The following is a 6,000-nucleotide window of genomic DNA, read 5'->3' as shown; positions in this document are numbered from 1 at the left end:
TTTATACAAAATTTTCATTAATTTTTGCTTTAACTTTTTTTTACTTCACCGAATTTAATAGCTGAACGGTCAAAATCCAGTTATTGTATGGAAAAATTTTTATTTGATAATATATCTACACCAAATTCTGCATGGTTCATTTTTAAAAATAGCACTACATTCTCCGAAGAAATTGTTTATATCGGACCACTATAGCATACAGCGGTCATACAAACTGAACCATCAAAATTATGTCCTTATGAAAAACTGTTTTGTTTGACAAGATATCTGAACCAAATTTGGCGTGGCTTATAGTCCAATATAACGGTACATTCTGCGAATATATTGTTCAGATCGGACTACTATATCATATAGCTGTCATGGGAACTCATCAATCAAAGTCAAGTTCAATTAAGGTAAATTTTTATACGTTATAAGATATCTTTATGCAAAGCAACTCCAAAATATCTGAAGAAAGTTTTCAGATCGACTCACTCTAACATATAGCTGGCATACAAACTGATCGTTCAACATGAAGATCTTGTATGGAAAACTTTTTTATTTGTGGGTGGTATTGTAGCTTCGGTGCAAAGGTACCAAACGTTTTATTTAGTTTTGTTGTTGTTGTTTTTTAGTTTATTTTTTCCCTTCCGCCAAACTTTCCGTTGATCATCCGTTGCGCTGCTATCATTTGTTATTAATATTAATTGCAGCGCTATGGTCATTAGTTATGTATATATGTATGTGCATATGTATATCTGTCTATATATATACGTGTTGCAATTGCAGAAACATTAAATATGTTGCAAATGCGTATAAATTATGCAATTAATGGCCGATAATATTAATTAAATGCGCTTCAAATGCAACATGGCATATAATTTAGATAAAAATTTAGAAAATTAATAGATGTATGTGCCTCCATGTGTGTGTGGAATTAAAGAATGAAGTTTATATGGCATTAAAAATTAATATAAATGGCATTAGAAATAATTATATGCGAATGTACGTAAATATGATACATACACAAATATATGTAAATACATTTACGAGCACACATTTATGAAACTAATCGATCACATAGCCATTAAACACAAACAGTCATGAAAAAGTCGCGGAGACACTCATACAAAAATAGGAGTAAATTATGTGTTTACATGTGTATGTTCTTCCATTGTATACACATTAACACGTTCAGGACGGTGGGTCACGCTGTCTTTGATTCAGATCTATTTTTTTTTAATAAAATAAAAAATAATTTGGCATCAAAACCATTCTGTGTCATCATCACTTTTTTCCGAATTTTAACGGTCACTTTCCTCTTCTGAAGAAGATGAAAATACCCTCATACCCCCAGATGAAACGTACTACTAAAAACTGCGCCGTCCTCAATGTGTTAATTTAGAGAAATATTAACATCTATACACATACATATATTAGGATGGATCAAATATTCAATATTTTTTCACTTTATACCTTGAAAAATTATTAGAAAATATTCTCTCCAACTATGAGCCTTTAGTATTAATAAGAAGGAAAGATGGATGTTAGTAAAGGTATTTTTTCTTAGCGAGTTATAAGACTCAGTAAAAAACAAAAATATGGCTTAAAATAATGAATCTTTAACATTGGATAACTTTTTATCGGTGAATTTTGGGAAACAATTTTTGAACAGCATTTTTGAAAGAATTCAATTTTATACAAATACTAGTGGATCTGGCCATGCGTTGCTGTGGTATACATTTTATACTATTCATATTCATATAATAAGCTATTCAAGGAAGGAAACTTGGTTAAAATCTTGGTCTTAACTGACAAATGGCTGCTAAACAAACAATGAGGAAATGGCCCTAAAGATGTGGCATTTTACTGAAAATAATAATTACAGTTACATAATCCGCAAAAATACAGCGAGTTATGGCAGGAACATTGTATGCAATTTGACTTCAATTGCTAATTCAAGAGTTCGAGTTATAGAAGTTTGAGTTATGGAAGTTCAACTATATTATATTTATTCGGGAATTGTGAATACATGCGTATGTTTAGAAATATATACAGTAAAATATTCCATAAACAGACACTGATGAACCAGCCCTTCTGTCCGCTTAATAGAGCGTCCATTTAATCGACAATATCTTTTTTGTAAATTAGAAATACTGGAATATGCATGTTTATTTCCAATAAAAAGGAAACAAAACAGGTGTTCGAGATACAATTCTTAAAGCCTCGGATGAGGGATCTTTTTCGATTACTATTAAATAAAACTCCATTTTCAGTTTTTTTTCGTTCGTCCAAGTTCTATGTTAAGGTTTTAACTAAACACTAACCCTTTAGATGATGCTTTAAGGAGTTATCCTGCCAATGGCCGATTTTAAAATATTTTTTACAAAAATTTTAAAATTTAATAGTGTATGGTTTTATCAATAAAAAGTTCTAATAAAATATTTAATGTTTTGTATGAGAAAAAAGTTGTTAAAAAATTCTATTTTTTGACCCGAGGAAACTCATGTAACTCCTAAATTGTAAGGGGAAGGAAAAATTTGCCTTAAAAAAATTAACTATTCAACTATTAGTTGAAACAGTTGTCTTTGCGAAAAAACTAGTAAAAGATCAGTATTTCCTACAAAATCTATGAAATGAGATATTTTTTAAGCAATTTGGAGCGAGTTTTGAATTTTTTTTATCTAATTATTCGGAAGACGGAGAATCTTTTCGTAACAATTAAGAGCTCATACCTTGGGAAACAGCATTAGAGTTGCCTAAAAACCTATCCTCCTGAGTACCAAGCCAAAAATAAAATAGATTAGTTTTTTGTACCCACCTTAATATACGTATACTAACGCACGTGTACCTGCAACTAATTATTTAAATATCAAATTTCCCGGCAAAAAATTCTCATGCAACAACAATTACACGGGTTTAAATAGCCACAACATAATATCCAGCTCTACATGTTGAATATCCTTTATTTTTTTTGTCGATTTATACACGTCATCTTTCGCGCAACCGCTATAAGCTTGTTAGCGCGGGTCAATCGAGTTCAAATGCTGACCTTTCGTAATACATATTTGGCACGTCACAGCGCGGCGCCGCTTATGCTTATGACATGTAAATTTTAATCGTTTTTGTGGCCTGTTGAAAATAATTATTAATTTTTTTTCCTCCATTTAAGCCTATTTACCAGATATTAGTTAAGTGCACTGATAATCACGCATAATTTATTGGCTTAAATGGTGTGGCGTTTTTTTTTTTGGTTACTTATCAGTTGTTAGTTGGGAAGTAAAAACTATTTTGATATTGATATATAATATGAAATATATAATTATGAAATAAATCGAATATAAATTTGTAGTACACTATTCTCTATATTCTTAATATTATTGATGTCAGAAGGCAGGTAGCACAGATCTATGTCTATCTGTTTAGTGACATCTGACATAATAGTATTTAAATATTCTTGCATAATTTAATTATGATATCTTTAGTTAATATTTTCAGATACAAACTCGACCAAAGGGACGTAGTTTAGCATAGTGTGGTAAGGATGGGAAAGTAACTGAAGGTGAGGATATGATTATTACTATATATTATACCTTATATTGGGGTATGGGACTTGGACTGAACCACATTTTGCTTAAGAAACTAAAATATTTTAAATATCGCTCATATCACCCTTAATAAATATAAGTCAACTGGAAAGTCGGAAATGATTTTGCCAGTTAAAAAGGCGATAGTGATAGTACTGATCAGAATTTACTCATTTCAGGCAATTTATCGCCAGGAGAAGACGTTTTCAGAATTTCAATAAGCTAGCGCACAGATTAATCGAAAATTTTGGTGAAAAGTCAGCCAAGGTAGCTGAAGTCCATGCAATCGATACCTAGGGTATTAAAATGTGTACTCTGTTTCCGAGTATCTAACCAAAATAGATAATATTGCGATAGCAATAGAGATAATACAGTGGCTTTCAAATTTTCATATTGTCTTGACTCTTACTTAAAATTAATGTCTACTTCAAACTTATTTTCTGAATATCTTAAAATGGAAGTTGGAAAGGATAGAAACTTAAAAATAAGTAATCTTCTTTCTTGAGCTTTTAGAGCTTTGTAAAGGAGAATATTTACAATCTCATGGTTTTGAGTATGATTTAACCATTATCTACAACCAAATAAGATTAAATACCTCATAATGTACCAATAAGTCTCACTTATTTAATACTCATAACTCTGGAAAGATAAACCCCCCAACGACACAATTATGACCAATAGTCAAATCTGATAGAGAATACTGGATTAATGGTTGCACACCCAATGAACGTTTTGGAATTCCTATTAGGCTGGTAACTGTTAGCAGACTCAAGACAGCTTCAATATTGTAACGGTGAACCAAGTAGAGGGACTTTTGTCAATAGCCGTTTTTGATAGATCACGCGTGCGTCGTGGTAAGCTGTCATGTTATTTTTATTCAGTATTGTTTAGCATTTCATCATAGAAAAACTTACGCCTGAACAAATCGATGAACTTTGTTACGATCTGCGTTCTGCAAATAATGTGTTTTGCGCGCTTCGCTCAATTTACGGTCAACATAATCGTCCCATTGAGTATACTAATCGCAACACCATCATCCATCTTGAGACCTAACATTTAATATTGGATAATATTTGAGCGAATAAACTACGTCCAGCACGCAGTGTAGAAAATATAGCAGCCGTAGCGGAGAATATGCACGAAGACCGTGGATATACAGCTTGTGCAAGAACTGAAGCCCCTCAACCTTCCCAAGCGCCCATGGGAACCGTTATCGCCCCATGATAACCGACTATTTAATAACTGAAATTTAATATCGTGACCTCGGCGACTTTCGGTTTTAACACGACGGAGGCACTTCCCACACATCGCATCAATCAATGGATTTATTGAGAAAAGCACTTCGGTTAGTACATAATTTCACATTTTAGGCCGATCGATCGTGTGTTGTCACACCGTTAGACTTTTTCCTGTGAGGATATGTATAGTCTAAAGTCTATGCGGACAATCTCGCCTCGATTCAGGCCTTGAAGCAAAACATCACGAAGGTCATTCGCCAGTTACCAGTCGAAATGCTCGAAGGTATCATCAAAAATTTAATTTAATGAATAGACCATCTGAGACGTAACCGCGGCCAACATTTGAAAGAGATAATTTTTGAAGAGTTATTTTTCATTCATCATTAAATTTTAAGTTTCTTTGTTTTTTTTTTCTTTAAAACAATAGGGAACTTCGAAATGGTTCACCCTTTACAGCAACCCTTTGTGGATTAATGAGTATTGCTAGGTTCCATTTTTTGTACATCAGTAATGTATTTGCTCTTCAAAACAAAAGTTCTAACGAAAGTATTTTCCCAGTGTCTTGCTCGTTTGGACTTTAATACATCATGGATAGTGAAGACAGCGTTGGCTAAAACGAGCTTTTAAAATAATATTGTTTAAAGATTATCATATGAGTGCGAAAGTACTATCATGGCACTGATCTGGTTGTTTGAGAACAAATTTTGTTTTGAAAATCTTTAGACAGAGATGAAATCAAAAAGGTACAGTTTTCATAAACTTGTAGGAAGTAAAATTGTTTTTATTAGCTAAAAGCTTTTTTAACGATTTGCTAAAAACAGCAGAATGGGTCAGATATAAGATTATTTTTCACTCATGTGAATAGTCATAATTGTAGTTCATTACATTTCTTCATCTTCTTAATTGGCGTAGACACCGCTTACGCGATTATAGCCGAGTTAACAACAGTGCGCCAGTCGTTTGTTCTTTTCGCTACGTGGCGCCAATTGGATATTCCAAGCGAAGTCAGGTCCTTCTCCACTTGGTCCTTCCAACGGAGTGGAGGTCTTCCTCTTCCTCTGCTTCCCCCGGCGGGTACTACGTCGAATACTTTCAGAGCTGGAATGTTTTCATCCATCCGGACAAGATGACCTAGCCAGCGTAGCCGCTGTCTTTTAATTCCCTGAACTATGTCAATGTCGTCGTATATCTCGTAC

Source organism: Bactrocera tryoni, chromosome 2, assembly GCF_016617805.1.
Source record: "Bactrocera tryoni isolate S06 chromosome 2, CSIRO_BtryS06_freeze2, whole genome shotgun sequence".
Taxonomy (NCBI): Eukaryota; Metazoa; Arthropoda; class Insecta; order Diptera; family Tephritidae; genus Bactrocera; species Bactrocera tryoni.
The sequence above is the reverse complement of the archived record's forward strand: the minus strand, read 5'-3'. Positions refer to the sequence as shown.